The sequence below is a fragment of the Lathyrus oleraceus genome, chromosome 7, assembly GCF_024323335.1.
Source record: "Lathyrus oleraceus cultivar Zhongwan6 chromosome 7, CAAS_Psat_ZW6_1.0, whole genome shotgun sequence".
Lineage (NCBI taxonomy): Eukaryota > Viridiplantae > Streptophyta > Magnoliopsida > Fabales > Fabaceae > Lathyrus > Lathyrus oleraceus.
In genome coordinates this window covers 246,265,701-246,284,709 of record NC_066585.1, presented here as the reverse complement: position 1 = coordinate 246,284,709, position 19,009 = coordinate 246,265,701, and the positions used below count along the sequence as shown (strand labels likewise).

General features: G+C 35.9%; 1 long non-coding RNA gene across 1 annotated transcript; it reads left to right on the top strand.

Moving 5' to 3' along the window:
* Positions 1 to 8,356: 8,356 nt before the first annotated feature.
* On the top strand, positions 8,357 to 9,669 carry LOC127107449 (uncharacterized). Its single transcript, XR_007795723.1, has 2 exons — positions 8,357 to 8,746; positions 9,377 to 9,669. It is a non-coding gene; the product is annotated as an uncharacterized LOC127107449 (long non-coding RNA).
* The last annotated feature ends 9,340 nt before the right edge of the window (positions 9,670 to 19,009 follow it).

Sequence of the window (19,009 nt, the reverse complement as noted above, 5' to 3'; positions counted from 1 at the left end):
TCAAGCCCAAGCTTCACAACCTACAAAACCAAGTCATGTTAGTGTACAAAAAACAAATAATCTCAATTGAATTAACTTGGCTCAATCCCTTTAGGCATTATGCATTTCATCCTGAAAAATCAAGCAAATGTTAGAAACTAGACCACTAGGCCAAGCCTAGGGTCCAAAGGTGACAAAAATGTCTAAACAGCAAGGGATCTCTAACCAAAGTCAAATTAATGTCAAACAAAAGCCAACACAATTAGTCCCATGCTCATACCATTCATTATATTCATTTCATGCACAAAACAATTCAATTTAGGTCAAATGGAACACCAAACATCCAAACAGAACTATTGCATTCAATTCCATGTCAAAACAATTCCAAAAATCCTCAAATAATTTACACCTAAACAAGACATTTTCAAGGTATGGCATGTCAAATTTTAGCTCAATTGGACAAAGGGAACCATGTCAATGAAAATCAACAAAAACAGACACAATTATATGATCCAAACCAAAGCATCAACACATGCATTCACTTCAAAAATTCATAAATCAATGAAAACAATAAAGAAATGAATGGGACCAAAACAGGGATGTCCTATCATGTGTCTATAACCAGCATACCAAATTTCATGTTCATTCAATACCATATGAGCCTTTCACAACAAATTTCACAACATGTGTCACATGGACTTGCATATTTGACCAACAGAGATGAAAAATAGCAATCAAATTGAAAATGCAATGGAAAAATCCAGAAAAATTCACATAGCATCTTAACATGTTAATGAACAATCATGCAAAATTTCACATCAATCCATCAAGCACAAGTCATGAAAATAAATCCAGAAAGATGACCTAACTAGGTGTGACACAAATTATCACACCTAGATTCAAAAATTCATAACTCAATCCACAGGTATCCAAAATTCACAAAATGTACATGTAAATCACCTTTGGCATGTCTATAATCACCACAAAAATTTTCAAGCATTTATTTCAAGGCATGAGTATTTCACAATAGGAATGGCAAAATGTATCAAAAATGCACCTAAGTCAAACAACCCTAGGTCAAACCTAATTTTTACCAAGCACAACTTCTAAAAATAGGTCAATAAAATTCTACAGGGAATTTGGAATCCATAGAAAAAATCCTCACATTTTTCTGACTTTTAAATAATTTTTTATGAATTTTTTAAGCTGTTTATGATTTTTTAATAATTTATTTGAATTAAATTAATTAAATTAGTTTTCATTAATGGCATAGTTGTAATTATGGAACGCGGGCGCGGTAAACCTCCTATTCAAATTTTCAAACAAGATTTCGGGTCAAACATGCTATACTCATCGTCTTCACTCCAGAAATACCAAGAACACGCATGAACATGAAGATCCACGAATCATCACCAAAATTTGCAAGCGCATAGTCAATGGAATCGTCTAAGAACGAGGAGTCCAAATATGTCACTGATTTAACCTACAAGTTCCTAAATCTCACGGATCGATCGACTTAGGGTTTGGTTTCAAAACTTTCAATCCAGATTACTTCCTCTACAGTTCACCATTCCTAAAACTAAAAGCATCACAATGCTCTACATGAACCAGTCTACAAAACGCATATCATCACATACAAAACCATGACATTCGAAAAAAATCAATTACCTGGAATGGCAGTGTCAATCTTGATGTTCTTCGCGCGTTTTTTCCACAAACAGTTGAAGTAGAAGCTCCAAGCAATTGAATGATGTGATCAGGTTCGAACGAATCAGCTCCTAATGCATGCGATCTTGATTCACCATGAATGATGCTTCACTTGGACAGTCGTGTTTTGGTGTGCAATTGATGATGAGATCCACAAACAGATGTAGAAGAAGTTGATTAGAGATTGACACAAAAAGAATTTCGAGAATTGATCAAGAAATGAGAAAGATCCTTGGATTTTTGGTTTTGTGTTCTTGAAGAATTCTTGAGAATTTGGAGAGTTTTTGATCTGATTTTTGATGAATTGTGATTCTGTTATGATTTAGACGTGATTAGGATTATATACTCAAGCTTAACCCATGTTTAATCACACTAATTAATCAAATGCCAATGATTAGTGAAAATGTCACTTTCAAGCTAGGGGCAAAATTGAACTTTCACATGCCAGCTCATGACAGCTCACTGCCACCTCATACACCTTCTAAACACCTGTCATGAGCTATTGCCACTTGTTGCATGCTCATTGGAGGTGTATTTCTCATTTTCACTATGTGATGGCTTATGTGTTCAATTATTCAAGTTCATTTCAAAAGCCAATTTCCAAACCATGAAGCCTTGGCATGTTATGATGATTCCAACAACTTTCAAATTCCATTTGTGAAGTGTTGCAAAAATCCCCACTCAAAAATTCCAATTATTTCACAAGTTGGACAATTTTGCCCCTGGTTCATTTAACTGTCCAGTTGAAATTTGACTTTTTGCATTGACCATTTTTGAAGAAATCCAATTATGCACCATGAAATTACATGTCAAATGGAGTTTGTGCATATAAAGAACATCCAATTTGGACAATCCATGTGGAAGTTATGCCCTCCTGATTATGGGTCATTTCTGAAATTCACTGGACCATAACTTGACAACCATACATGGGATTTTCAAGTTCTTGGACATTTTGGAAAGGTGAGAACAAGATCTACAACTTTCATGTTGAACAATTTTTCATTTGAAGCTTCCTTGGACATGTAATTTTGAGGTCAAAAACTTTCCATTTTTGGAAACTTCCATTACAAGTCACTTTCTATTTTTGGCAATTTTTGTTCTGACTTGATTTTCTTCATTCTTGAGCTTTGACATGTCAAATAACACCTGTTTCAACATGAATGAAGTGTATCCAACTCATTTCCTCCTCCAAATCCATAAAATCATGCACAGTTGACTTCAGTTGACTTTTTCAACTGACAGATGAATTTGGCAATGCATAGATCAATCTGAGCCCCAATCCTCTGATGAAATGGCTCAAGGGTGAAACCCTAGCCTCAATAATCACAATAAAACCAAATAATGAACCCCATATCCATCATAGACCCCTTCTCCTGATCATGCCCTGACTGGCCCAATGCAACTGATTAGGGTTGACCAGTAGTCAAAACCCTAATCTCAAGGAATCTGCTTCAACACTTGAATCCTCTGATGATAACAAGACATGATGATGATGATGAATCATTGTAATCAAGATGAAGACCAATATCCTTTGAGAATCACAAAACCCTAATTCACAGCCCAATCCTCAGATGGCCAATGATCAGTCAACAAAACCCTAACTTGCACTTTGACTTCCTCATCTTCTGATCAAGACTTGGAAAAATGGCTTGCACAATGTAACCACATGATATGCAATATGCAATGCCTAATGACCTAAAATGATATGCAAAATGATAATGCTAGTCCCAAGAGAGGAGGGCAAATTTTGAGGTGTTACAATAACCCTACCTCAATTAGGTCTTTTGAGGGTTGTAACGTGGCTTGGTTCATGGTTATTGAAACAAAAGGATATAAGGCTCAAAGTTTATTTTAACCCACCCCTTATTCATGATGATCTCCAATCCTACGTTTAATTAATTCGACACACACTTACTCTTACGAGATTTCAGCAGTGTAAGATCTTTTTGAAATGACAGTCACTTATTTCGCTCTTTATGGATGTTGGTGACCTTTTGATTTGGATATGGTGGTCACTAAATCTTGTTTTTATTTTGTTGAGGGTTTTTGTGACCTCCTTTGGTTTTTGTTTTGATCCCTAACTTTTGCCTGAACTGCTTTTGAAGCTTTCAATCCATCGGGATTGCCCTAATTTTTGCCTAAGTCGCCTCTTGGGTGTTCGACTTAGCGGGCTTTTCTTTGATTTTATTTTTGATAAGTTGTGACTGCCAAGTCAATGGTCATTGAAGAACAAACGCCATAACTTTTGGATTTTGCATGGTTCCTTCTACACTTCAGGATATGTGTGAAGAATGTCATGTAGTTGATCCACATACTGGATATTTCATCTTGTGATTTAAATGCATAGTCAGATTAACTGAACACTACCCTGCCCTAGGTTTAATGTAATGTTTTTTTTAGATCCGAAAGAAACTCCTACTTCAGGCTCGAAGTGGTTGACCAGGGATTAACTCCTTATCTCTCTAGTGTTTGGGAATTTGAAACAATGCCTATACATCATCAGTAGGATTTTATCCGAAAGCATACAGTCAGCAATTATGGGTATTTTGTTTTCGTCATCCTCCCTCAAATCTTTGCTAAAACAAAAGTTATGATAAAGAAAAGTGAATGGGAGAAACACTGATGTATTTTTTTGTTTTTGATATAAGAGAAGAAAAATGCGCGAATGCGAGATGATTAATTCAAAACATGCATCATTACTTCATCAATATTACCATTAACAACAAACAGTGTTTAAACACAAGCAGCTTTTAACAACAAAGAAACTTTTGTCGATCAATTGTTTCACTTTAGCCTTGAAAGCATTGCAGTCTTCAGTTGAATGCCCTATTGTTCCGGCGTGATATCCACATTGCACATCAGGATCATATCCAGGTGAGTAGAGGTTGGGTAGGGCCATTTACTGTAGCTAGCATAACGTTCTCAACAACTGCAGTCTGCTGAATGTTGTCTTCCTTCTTTGCTAAAACTATCATAGCTTCCACAAGTTGGTCTAGCTGATTTTTATCGAGTCCACATCTCCTCTCAATGCAATATGGCTTTGCTCCAACGGATCCATAATCTTTCAAGAGTTACTTCAAGTCTGATATGAATGTCGGGAAATCAACTGCAGGTTATGGACGAAGGGTGGATGAATTTTTTTGTATGTATTTTGTATGAAAGGTGATATGCAATGCACGACGATTGCAGATGCAATGATATGTGTATGAGTTGTAGTGACATGTTCAGGATCGCAGGTTCAAAGTGTTTTCAGATGGATCAGAATAACGGGTAAATGACAAGTATCTCTGATTAATGGAACCCCAGGGGTAGGCTCTACAGTTGGTAGGTTCCTAGAGTCACAGATATTTCTTGAGAACGTCACTGCCATGACGAAGACTCGTCGGACAATAATATCCTTAAGAAGATCTCATCTAGGTGAGGTCTTCGTATTGTCCCAATAAGGAAGGCTTCATGGGGATTCTACTACACGACTCTCGAGTCCAGGGTTCTAACAAGGTTCTCAGAGTCATAGATCGAGGTTGGAAATATTACTATAAGATAGCAATACGTCCAAGGGATCTCATCTGATTGGGGCTTTCGTATTAACCCAACAAGTCTGAAACTTCGTAGGTTAATACTACATAACCGCCGGATATAGTGGGTTAAAAGGTCCCTAGAGTCATTGATCCAACTTGAGAATACTATCGTCGTGACGAAGACTCATCGGGCAACAATATCTCAAGAGAATCTCCTCTAGGCGGGGTCTTCGTTTCATCCCAACAAGGAAGACTCCTTGTGGGCGCCCACTACGCAACCACCAACTTAATCTTATGGTTTTTATCAGACTCGGGTGGAGAGCCTATCTCACAAAGTATCACCAACCAGAGGCCCCCAAATAAGACATAGTCAATAAATCACAATATAATAATTATGACAGAATAATAATAGCAGAATAGAAAAATAACAGACAAACAAACAAGATTAACACACAATACAAAAATTGAACTAAATTAGGCTTCACACTCTTGTGCTTGGAGCTATTCCCCAGCAGAGTCGCCATCTGTCGCATCTCGAAAAATACGATTCCTCGTGATGGTCGCGGAAAAAATTATGTTCGAACAGAGTCGCCACCGAACTTTATTTATCCCAATGAAGGAATAGGAAAATATCGATAAAACCTTTAGGAAATGGAATAATGGTCATCGCAACCATATTCGGGTTCGGGAGTGGATTACGTAAGAGGAAGGTATTAACACCCCTTACGTCCGTTGTACTCAACGGGAACCTTTTAGTTCTAAAGTGCATTTTGAGTGTTAATCTATGTTTGTTTGTTATCTTTGGGTTATAAATATATTGAAAATAGAAATGGATGGGAACCTCAGAAAGGGAAAGGGGAGGTTTTTTTATTAGTGTGCTCGCGAAGATACAGCAATCTCCTGCCTACGTATCCTTATGGTAATAAGGAAATCAGAGCATTCGTAGTTCGGGGAACTACGGTTGGTTGGTGTTTTTTAATGAACAACTATTTAGATCGCATCCTAAAGGCTAAACGTTGGCTTGTCTACTCTCGGCGGAGGCTTAAGCATTGGTTTGTTATGCGCATTTAGAAAGGATTAAATAGTGTCCTTTTTGAAAGAAGGGTTTTGGTCACACGGGGGTGACGAGTTGAATTAATGTGTTGGGTGTTTTGTTTGATTGTTTATGATCGCACGAGGGCGAGAAAAGATAGGTTTGATGTGTTGAGATATTTTGGTTGGATGACGATTACTCGGATAGTCGAGTAAGACAACTCGCATCCCAATAGTCGGGAAAGGGAATAGAAGACTCTAATCCACTTTCTTTTTCATCCTTAATTATAGAAAGGGTTTGATAATAATTAAGGTGTTTTCAATGGATGACGAATACTCGGATAATCGAGTAAGACAACTCGTATCCTAATAATCGGGAAAGGGAGTAGAAGACTCTTGACCGCTTTCTGTTTCATCTGAATATTTATGAAAATAAGGTTGTATATGGTTGACGTATTTTAGCCTGAATGACAAATACTTGAATGACTAAGTAAGATAACTCATATCCAAGCATTTGAGAAGAGGAATTGAAGACTCAAGACCATCTCCCTTTTCGTATAGTTCGTTATGAAAAACGATTTGATTAAGTATGAGTTGGTGAAAAATGACAATTGTCCGACTGACCGAGTAAGAGAACTCGTATTCAAACAATTGAGGAATGAAATTGAAAACTCAAAGTCAACTCCCTTTTCATTTAGCTTATTGTGAAAATATTTCGATTTAATTTGGTTTGGAAGTTTGTAGAGGAACGACAATTATTTGACTGACCAAGTAAGAGAACTTGTATTCAAATAATTGAGGAGAAAAATTGAAGAATCAAAGTTATCTCCCTTTTGGTTTCTTGTTATAAAAGGATTTGATTTGTTTGTACTTAAATGAATTAGAAATGACGACCATTTGACTAACCGAGTAAGAAAACTCGTATTCAAATAATCAAGGAGAGGAGTTGAAAACACAAAACCATCCCCCTTTTCATTTTCAAACGAAGTGTTGTTTTAAATGTCATTAAGTATTTTAATTTAACTTTCAATGTCGGATCGAGGTTTTAAAATTGCATTCTTGTGAATGAATTGAATTTAATTGGTGAATAATCCATTTAATCGATTAATTAAAACCGAATAGGTCTCATTGTAAGAAGGCCCAAGAGTAAGCCATGTGAGGTTGATGGCGGTGCTTTTACAAGCGATCGACTTACAAAGGTGTTTTGAAAATGGGCTCGACTTTGAATCGAGAAGTATGTGATTTGAAATCGGCTCGGATTATTTTAAAATCGATGAAAGCGACGTGATTTTGTCACAATTATAACATATCATTTTGTGTACGCTCAAGGTTCAGTATAAACAAATAGATAAAGAATAATCATGCACATACACTCCTTAAGATAAATAAACATCTAAATTATGAAGGTCATTTGTGATTCTATAGTCAATTAATTAATTGGATGTTTAACTAATTATTTTATTTTAATTAAATAATAAGTAGTAACAAAAAAAATGAATATAATCAAATAATTAAATACTAATAATGATAAAAACCATATAATTGTGTATTTACTTTTTAATAATAATAATAGTAATATAATTACATATTTACTATATATATATAAAAAAATATTAACAATAGTATAATTAGTTTTGAAAATAAAATAAATAATATTAACAACAGTATAATTATAATTTTTTTAAAAGAAAGAATGAAATAAATAAACCAAAGTGCTGGCACACACAATTCTCATAAAAAATAATTACTTATATTTAACTAATAAATGGTGATAATTCAACATATTATTGGTTAAATACTAATAAGTTCTATAATTGATATTAAATAATTTAAAAAAATGAATTTTTAATTAATTAAACAAAATTCATGTCTTTTTGAAATTAAAAATTCATTTCCTTTTGCCTTTTTTTTATTAAAAAAAAACTAAGTTAGGTTTTATGTATTTTAGATGGATTAATAATAAAAGAAAAGGAATGGGCTCTAAATGTTCCCCTTAAGGCCCATCAGGGCGAAAACCAAATATGGTGGACTAGCTGGGTCGGAAACCCTGGAAACCCATGAGGAGGACCCGCTCCGGTCCAACTTGAAAATAGGGTTGGATCTCAATTAAACCCTTCCTACTTCTGTTTGCAACGTTTAACTCTCTCTCTCTCTGTTTAACTCTCACTTTCCAGTTCCCGTTTAACCTTCTCTCTGTTTGCAACGTTCGTTATTCTCTTTACAACAGAGCTCAAGGAAATCCAAGGTCTCAGTTCAACAACGACCAATAGATGGATCTACATGTATCAGCGTAACTATAAACTATCGTGGAATTCTATCAAAAAATCTAAAAACTCGAACACAACGCATGCACCTCAAAACGGAATGTGGGAACAAGTCACTGATGCGCCGAGGCACAAATCACGCAGAAGGAAAGATAGGTCATACATACAATCGTTAAAATTCAAACAGACCAAGGAGTAGAGGGTTAGGTTTTTACCGTTCGAGATGCTTCAGAGTTGAACGAACAGGTATGTGATTCTCAACTTCTCCTGCTTCTCCGAAATAAGCTCTTGGTGTGCGTTTTTGCTGTTCTTGCTTAGGGTTTCGGGAAATCAACTCTTGGTGTGTGTTTTTACCGTTGTGTTTAGGGTTTTGTTTTTTTGAGAAAAATTGCTTTGTTGTTGTTGTTGCTCTTGCTATGTTTATGTTTTTTGAAGAATTGCCTTGCTGTGTATTTTGTTGTTCTTGTTGTGTTTATGTTTTTTGAAGAATTGCCTTGCTGTGTATTTGTTGTTCTGTTTAGAGTTTCTTTAGAAGAATCTTCTACTGTGTTGTCTCTTTGGAGTTAACAGAGGAAAAATTACTTTAAAAATTTCTTCTGGATTTTATCAAAAAAACCTGTTACTGTTAATTAGTTTTGTGGTTTATATACATGAAGGTTGGTTTCTGTGAGATAACTTGTTGGATCCTATTTCCAGATTTTGTGGGATGATTAATCTATGGATTTAAAGTTGTTTATTTGGATAATGCAGTGTGTTTTTGAGTGCTTCCTTTGACTTATTGTGTAACATATTAATCTTCTCTTTCTATTAATTATTTTCTAGCTTTTTAAGTGCTTATTTGATAAGCTGTTTTTGATTTTGAATTGGTTTTTGCAGGTGAAGTGATGTTGATGCTGATTGATTGAAAAAGGGGTGCTGTTATTCAACAGGTTTTTTAGTTCTGAAGAGTTGCTTTTGAATTGGGAACTTCCAAAAGAGCTTTTGGAAGAGTCTGTGAAATTTGCTTAAAACTGCTGTGTTTACATCTTATTCCAATTTTTAATAAAATTATTTCTGATGTAACAGAGACCTTTTGGATTATGAACTTAGGGATTGCTTGTAACATGTACAAACTTAATTTGGAATTTCTCTTTTTGGCCAGTTATGCAATTGTTTTGGATTATTAGGAATTTTTTGAATTAAATTTTAATTATGTAATTATCTTTTAAGCTTTTCAAAATTTAACTCAATATTTATTTATGCTAATCAATTTCAACTTTTAAAAAACAACAAATTTCCAACTTATGTATAATGACTTAATTTTAAAAACAACAAATTTCTAATTTAAGGATAATGACTTAATTTTAAAAACAACAAATTTCTAATTTAAGTATAATGACTTAATTTTAAAAACAACAAATTTCTAATTTAAGTATAATGACTTAATTTTAAAAACAAATTTCTAATTTAAGTATAATGACTTAATTTTAAAAACAAATTTCTAATTTAAGTATAATGACTTAATTTTAAAAACAAATTTCTATTTTAAATACGAAAAATCTAAATATGGGACTTTTAATTTAAAAACAACACAAGTCTATTTTATATACAAAAATCTAAATATGGGACTTTAAAAAACAACACAATTCAATTTTAAATACAAAAAATCTAAACGTGGGACTTTTAATTAAAAAACACAATTCTATTTTAAATACAAAAAAACTAAACATGGGACTTTTAATTAAAAGACACAATTCTATTTTAAATACAAAAAATCTAAATATGAGACTTTTAATTTTAAAAAAAAACACAATTCTATTTTAAATACAAAAATCTAAATATGAGACTTTTAATTTTTAAAAAAAACACATACATGTTTCTAAAAAATGCAAATTCTAAATATGGGACTTTTGAAACAAAGAAATCTCATGGATTAAACCAAAATGGCCGGACAAAATTGGGGTATGACATTGGGTAGCAGTGATGTGTTGCTAGATACCGCTCACTGTTTATTATGTTAAATACGTGATTTAATATAATTGTCAATGCCGCGAAAACCTACAGGGTCACACACAAAGGGATGGATTGATGAGAGATAGAGCAACTAAGGAACACCGTAAGGTACGGTGCACTTAACTGAATTGTAGGACATCGTAAGGTACGGTATACGTAAGTAGAATACGAAATATGGTAAGGTACCACGCGCTTAAGTGATTTTGACATATTATAAGATATGGGTCATATACACTTAAGTGGGCTTTTTAGCTTGCAGCCCACACAAGTGGTTCTATAAATAGAACCCTTGTGCAGAAGCATTTGTGCAGTTGCAATTTCGTTTCTCTCTCTCTCACTCAAAGCCTTCATTCATAGCAGCTAGCACTGAGATTGAAGGAATTTGTTCGTGTGGACTGAGTGGAGGCGTTATCACCGTTTAACGTTCGTGATCGCTCCATAGATCTGTATCAAAGGTTTCAATTGCCACAAGAGGTAACAGTTCTATCACAGATCATGCCCATTCTTAAGGATCACTAAAGGAGATTTTTTTTTTTAAATTCCGCTGCGTTTTGGATCGCCCTTCTCCTTCACTACCTTAGTAGAGTTCTCAATGATGCAAAGACTAAATATAGTGTAGTCGAAAAGTTATGTCTATATCTATATTTCTCATGTACAAAATTGAAGCATTATATAAAGTCAGTTGATGTTTAAGTTTCGTCTCATTTCGATGATATTAAACATATGTTATCTAAACCTAGTCTACATAGTCGAATTGGTAAATGGGCATTGGCTTTAACTGAGTATTCTTTAACTTACATGCCTTTAAAGGCTGATAAGGGACAAGTGGTAGCAAACTTTATAGTCGACCACTCCATATTCGAAAATTCCCTAAACTATCTAGAGTTTGAGCCTTGGAAGTTATACTTCGCCTGTTCTAGTCATAAGGATAGAACAGGTGTGGGAGTATTAATTATTTCTCCTAACAAAATTCCACCAAAATTCAAGTACAAGGTCGAAGGCCTTTTTTCAAACAATGAGGCTGAGTATGAGGCTTTGATAGCCGGTCTTGAGATCTTGTTGGAATTGGGGGAGACTCAAGTCGAAATAATGGGAGACTCGGAGTTAGTGATAAAACAAATCACAAAGGAGTACAAATATGTTAAAGAAAATCTAATTATGTACTTTGTGATAGCTAGCAGACTCTTACGTAAAATTGAAATGGTAAACATTCGACATATACCTTGACTTCAGAATCAAGAGGCAAATGACTTGGCTTAAATTGCCTCTGGGTATAAAATTTCTAAAGAGAAATTGCAAGATATAATTGAGGTTAGAGGAAGAGTTGTGTCAACTAGACTATCCCCCGTCAGATTTGGAGACAACAAAGCTAGGATATACTGACGAAGAGAATTTTGAGATACTGGTCATAGACTTTTTGACATACGAAGATTGGAGAAAGTCAATACTAGAATATTTAGAAAATCCAACAACATCTACTGAACGAAAAGTAGGGTATCGTGCTTTAAGTTATATTCTTATGGGGAACAAATTATTCAAGAAGACACATGAAGGAGTCTTACTTAAATTCCTTACTGAATTTGAGGCATACTTAGCCCTCTCTAGTGTCCATAGTGGGGCATGTAGGGCACATGAAGTGGGTCATAAGATGAAGTGTTTATTGTTTCGACAAGGAATGTATTGGCCTACTATGCTTAAGGATTGTATGGAATTCGCTAAAGGGTGCCAAGAGTGCCAAGTGCATGCGGGCATACAACATGTCCCTATAAGAGAACTACATTCCATTGTGAAGTTTTGGCCTTTTAGAGGTTGGGCATTGGACCTAGTTGGAGAAATTCGACCAGCGTCATCTAAAGGTCAAAGATACATTCTAATGGGTATAGATTATTTCACTAAGTGGATTGAGGCCATACCTTTAACGAATGTGGATCAAGAAGCTATAGTCGAATTCATCCAAAGACATATCATCTACAGGTTCGGAATCCCAGAAACTATCACAATAGATCAAGGATCAGTTTTCACTTGTAAAAAATTCCAAGAGTTTGCTAAGGAAATGGGGTTCAAGTTATTAACGTCTACACCGTATTACGCTCAGGCTAATGGTCAGGTCGAAGCAACGAATAAGGTAGTAATTGGGTTAATTAAAAAGCATATGGGGAAAAAGTCAAGTAATTGGCATAAGACATTGGACCAAATTTTATGGGCGTGTCGAACCTCTGCTAAAGAGGATATAAACGCCATGCCTTTTCGGCTAACGTATGGTCATGATGCATTTTTACCAGTCGAAATCTACTTGCAGTCAACAAGGATTCAAAGACACCATAAAATTCCATCTGAGTCTTATTAGAACATGATGTTAGATGAATTAGTTGATTTAGACGAAGAAAGATTAAATGCCTTAAAATTATTAAAAAGGAAGAAAAAGAGAGTAGAAAAATCTTACAACAAAAAGGTTAAAGTTAAATTGTTTTCGACTGGAGATCTAGTGTGGAAACTGATTTTACCCATGGATCGAAAAGATAGAACATTTGGAAAATGGTCCCCTAAGTGGGAAGGCACTTTTCAAATTATCCAAGTTTTTTCAAATGACGCATACGAAATCGAAGAATTGGCTAAGGATCAAAGGCTCTTGAGAGTAAATGGGAAATATTTAAAGAAATATAAGCCTACACTTCAAGAGATAAAAATAACGAAGGAATAATTCATGCATAATAGTCGAAGCCAAAATGGTAAAATCAAATTGGACAGATTGTCAAAATGGCTAAGTCATTACATAATAATCCACAATGGGCTTAAAGTCATTACATCAGAATCAAAACTACGCAAGAGACAAACACTTTAAATAACCACAACCAAGTCAAAAGGGGAGGGATTCCTTTATCTTCTGGTACTTCGACTTTTGAAGTTTTAAGCGTCGTTCCCAATCAGATTTGTTACAAGAAAGATTATCAATTTCTTCTCCCAGCCTTTGGTCCCTTTCCACGTGATGCATGCCAATTTGGACTTCCTTTGTCAGCTCCTTATCATCTAGTTTTAGGAATTCCTCTTTGCGCTCCTTATCCTTGACGATCTTGGTTTGCAACTCTTTGATTTGCTATTCCCAAGCTTTAATATTTTTGTCACGGGCTTCGACCTCCTTCTTATTTTTCTCATAAGTCTTCTCCAACTCCGCACTTTTTTAAATGGATTCAGTGGATGCTTTCCATTCTGATGTTTGGGTTTCTGATTTTCTTTGAATTTTGTTTGAAGCTTCCCTTATTCGAGTAAGGTCAGCAACAACGCAATCAATCAGTAGCCGCAAATCCATGACAAGATCTGTGACTTCTGGGAAAGCATGTATGACATCAATTTGTTTCAAGAGGTCTTTAATCCCATAGGAGGCAGAACTATCATTCTCCAAAAGCTGGATCAGATCAGTGTGGAATGCCTTCTCTTTGAGTTTCTGGAGCACTTCAATACCAGACTAGCTTGTAGTTTGGCCCTCTCACACTGTCGAAGTACTGAGATTCTTCTCTGACGAACCAGCTCTTTCACTAATAACAGCCTTCAGATATTCTAGTGGTTTGTTTTGTTTTAGTGCTTCTAGCTCTTCAGGAGATAGCGCAGTGGTAGTTTCAGTCAAAGGTTTTGTGGTGTCTTTGGCAGCATCGGCTTTTGGATTGGTCTTGGGTTATTCTTGTGTTTGTCGATCCTCTTGCTCATTCCTTTCCTCATTAGCATCATTGTCTTGTTCCTCATCCTTAGGGGGCTCTATGTCGAAGTTGAACATGGATTGATCCCCTTCTTCTTCGTCATCGGGACCATACGTACCTTGTCTTGTTTCTGGAGAACCATCTTCTGATTCGTCTTCAGGAATCTCCCTAGCATCCTACATTTCTGCATCCTTTTCCACAGGGGCATCTTCATCCTTTTCATCCCCGTGTTCGGAGCCACTGGTATGGGAGTGCTAAGTGATGGTTTTGGGTGATGAATATTTTTATGCATTTCTGCAGCAGGTTTGTTTATTTCACCCATAGACCCTTTTTCGAAGTCATGGGGAGTTGTGGGGTGGCATGTGGGAGCACCACTGCTTTCTAGGAGGATCGTTATGACAATTGGTTCGACTGATGGATGTTTGGAACTTCCTACAGCAACCTGAAAAATAAGACAAAAATATGTGAGTCGAAAGTAAAGGAGGATGCGGTTAATTATTCATTAAGATTAAGGTGAAGTATTTTACCTTAGGACCTTCAGCCCCGGGACTGGATTTATCACTTTCCATTTGTTATGGAGTTTTCTTCGACTGTGGCGGTTCAGCCTCAAGTACTCTTGGGGTAGGAGGTTTCTTTTCTTTTCTTGTTTTTTATTTTGGTGGGGCAAGAGCCTCTTGAATCTTCAATTGTTTCTTTTTTCTTTGGTTGGTTGGTTTTGAAGTATCTGGAGATAGATCATTGTCATCAGATTCGATTACTTCGGCCTCAAGTTCTTTTTGTTTTCTTTTCCTGGGTGTTAGTGGTGGTTTTCGGCTAGTCTGAGAGAAAAGAGAGTTTAGATGATTAGAAATGTGAAGGTAATACATAAAACAAAAATATCAATCTATAAAATATACCTTTGATGTTGTTGCTCTATTGGCATCTTCTTCTTTTGCTTCAATGGATTTTTTGGCTGTGGAGGCAGTTTTCTTGGGCGGATTTTTATAGCTGGAAAAGAACTAAATTATTGCAAGATAAAGAAATGGAAGAATTGAGAGAAGAAGTGAGTCGAAAAAACTCTCATTCCACACCTTCATATATTTCAGACTCTATGTGGACGTCTTCTATGCCAATATGAAGGTGCCCTTTGAAACTGTCCAAGTTGTGCTTAGTCGAAACCTCCCGGTTAGCCTTTTTATGAGATTCTTATCGAAGGATTTTTACAATCCTCACAGACGAACCAGACTGGAAATGGAGGGCTAAAAGCCACACCAAATTCAGCACTTGGCAGTCGAGGAAACTTGGGAGGATACATATTAAAAGCAGTTTCGTACCATTGTTCAGGTTTAACGTACGAAGGTAGTTTTAAAAATTCCATTTTTTTGATGAATTTTTCTTTCAAAGTGAATGTTGCTTCGTAGACGGTTCGACTAAGATCATCAGGTCTATAGGCAGTTTCAAAGTACTTTTGGAATGCTTGGATCTCTTTGATGTGAGTCGAAGTACCTTTCTTGACCTTCTCTTGCACAGAGGTGAAAGCTTTGGTGACGTGTTGATTGAATGCAGAAACATTAAAAAAAAATCAAAGTAGTAATCGCGCCACCAAGTGTCGAATTCATGAGTACAGAGGAAGTAGGATTTGAATGCAACTAGAGTAAGTTTTGTCTGGTCTGCATATCGAGCTATTTGCCTGCTGCTGGTAGCCTCAGTGTGGATTGCATTATAAAGAAGGAGGGAATTCTTCTTGGCATAAAGAGGTTTTGGTAGGATCTGAATAAGGCCAAATTGTCGTGAGACAAGATTTGATTGGTAAGCTATGAGGGTGACTTGGATTTTCGATTGGTTAAGCCTAAGGGAGAATACCCTGGGAGTAAGAAATGCTTCCCAGATAGCAATTGATTCAGCCTCTTTGTCTTTCGACGGTGAAGGGAATGTCCTCGTGAACCATTCACGACCGCACATTCTTAAGGCGAAAGGAGCCATGGTTGGAGTAAAATTATAATGTTTAGCATACATCATCACGTAGTTGGTGAAGCTTTGTTGAAGGTTTCGTCCTTCATCACTTGGATTTAACATGGACAGGCGTGTCCCTTCGACTCTTATGTTCCTTACTTCGTCAGCATCTGCATCGATGGAGTTGCGAATTAGAAGACATGCTTCAAAACTAGCATTCAACCATAATTGTAGCAGCCAGAAGGGGACGGAAAGTAATAAGTTCCCTTTCGTCTGGATGTTTTGAGAGCATTTACACCTTCGCCCAGAGATTCGTAAAGGTTAGCCAAAATCATTTCGCTGAGACAGACGTTGCGTCCAGCGGGAAGTTGGTTCACCAGTGTAAGGTATTTCTTTGCTACCTGAAGGGACTTCGAGCAAAATACGCAATGGGACAACCACGAATAAAGGGCAGGATAGAAAGACCCTAAAACAATTATTCATGTATGTTAGATTAATGGGTTCGTCGGTCGGAGGGTTGCCTTGGTTATCTGGGTTAGGGTTTTCCTCAGTATGGATTTCATCGCTAACCTTAGCTTCTTTTAGCACATGCTATGGGTTTGTACCTATGGTAGGTTGGGGAGAATTCCTTGAGCTTATTATGATCAACATTTGGATTTGATAATGGTCCTAACATAGCATGAGTTTTTCCATAAATAGAAATAGGGATCAATACCTGTGACTGGAAAATTCTTCTTTGTTCTTCAGTAAGAGGCTCAGGTACATATTGTTGATTACCCACAGTGTTTGGGCCTAATATCTTGTCAGCAAGAGGAAGACCTGGAGATTTCTTAGAATTTTGTGTTCTTTGTTGATTCCTTGGTAGTTTTTGCGGATGATGTTATTGTTGCAGAGAGATTAAAAGAAGAAGTAAAATGGGTTTTGTTTGAGGAAGATGAAGAGTGGAAGAAATTGCTTTTGAGGAAGTTCATAAGGAGAAAAAGTTGGAAAAGTGTTGAATATACCTATTTATAAGTTGTTGAAGTGGAAGCGGTTTTTGTTAAGCATTAATGGTTGAAAAGAAAGTGGGACGCGTGTCAGTTGGAATGACCATGATGAACGGTGGAAGTTAAAGGCTAGCCACGATCTCTTAGGGGCTAGGAGGCGTGATGATTGTATAAATATTCTCACGTGAGTTTTAAAGAGACGTTTTGTAAAAGTTGTCATCATGGTTGTGACGTCATAGCAGATGAACAGTTTGTGACGTCGAATTGGATTTTCAAAAAAATGCTATTTTCTTCGTTATGTCGAAAAAGACATTTTTGGGGCGCAATTTGTTAGCTGGAAGTTTCGATGTCAGGCTTGAGTCAATGAGCGAAAGAAGAGAGAATACCTTTGAAGACACTCTGGACTTCGACATAAAAACATTGTCTGAGAAATCCAGTCGAAGTGATCCTTGTGTAAGAGGGAATTGCTATGTGAGACTTATAAATACTTCTAAGTTTAGAATGGTAATTCGACTGAGGCAACATTAAGGTTGTGTTCGACGCAGATGTTTGAATTTGAATAAAAGAGGGATAACTGTATTTTGTCCTTATCTAGTTTTAAGAAAAGATGCGTGGAACGTTATAATGGATTGAAGACATGCCGAGCGCGACATGTCATTGTCTGGGAGAAAAGTCGTTGGTAGTGGTTATTTCGATTTAGTATATATATGGGTCTTAGTGTTAGGATTTAAGGGTGTTCAATTGTTGTACAAATACTCAAAATTACTCAAAGTATCTAGTGTATTGAGAAAAGAGTGTCATTAAGAATGTACGTTTGATAACACCATTTTCTACCTTTCAATTAAAGTTTATTTATACTTTTTCTTTTCCAGAATTTATCTTCCATTGCAAGTTATTTTCAAGCACCTTTATTATACTTTCCTTTACATTATGCAATTTATTTCTTTAAAAACCTTTTAAACAAACAATCTTCAAACATGAATGTTGTCAAAGTGTTCATCATTTTCTAGATATAATATTAACAATAGCACATGTCCTAGGATTAATCTGATTGATCCTGTGAGTAACCAAAGTATGTTTGATTTGGAAGACCAACGGTTGTTTACCAATTTTTACGGTAAACAGATACACATAAGGACGGTAAATCGTATATCTCTATCTTGGCTGAATGAGAAGTGATATGAAAGAGATTTTTTTAAGTCGATGACAACATGAAACCCCACATCAAAGAGCAACTAAGGAAGATTTCTTATCAAAGAAACCAAATTTGAAACCATTATCTCAACCGATAAAAAAAAGGTGATCCTAAGAAGGTCAAACCAACGGTGAATGACGATTCAACGATGCGACCTCCTTCCTATTTTGAACATATTGACAAAAAATCCGGTATCCACAAAATCTCAAAAGAGTGTTTTTAAAGGAGACCGCATTAGCAAACCATCTCCTACACCACCTTTACCAAATATTCAATACATCAAAGAGATGCTGATTTTTATGTACAAATATATTGAACGAATTGTTAATGTTGAGGGTGACAGTAACTGCGGTTATTGAGTTGTTTCTGCTTTGCTTGGTAAAGGAAAAGATAATCATACATTTTCAACCAACAATTTTTCAAAGAGTCGAAGGCGCATAAAGAATCATACACACAGTTATACAGTAAAAATGAACATTTTGATGGAATTCATGAATCTCTTATTCCTTGTATTAGTGGTCCGGTCCCGGAGGAAAAATGGACACGCTTTTCTGAAATGGGTAATCTAATAGCAAATGTGTATTATATGGTGTGTATTGATCTAACAATATATGGTTTCTCAGAAATATTTTTCCACTGTGGATTGCCCCTTCTCAAAATCTAACTGATTGTATTATGTGGCTTTCAAAACCACTGCATTTTGTTCAAGGTT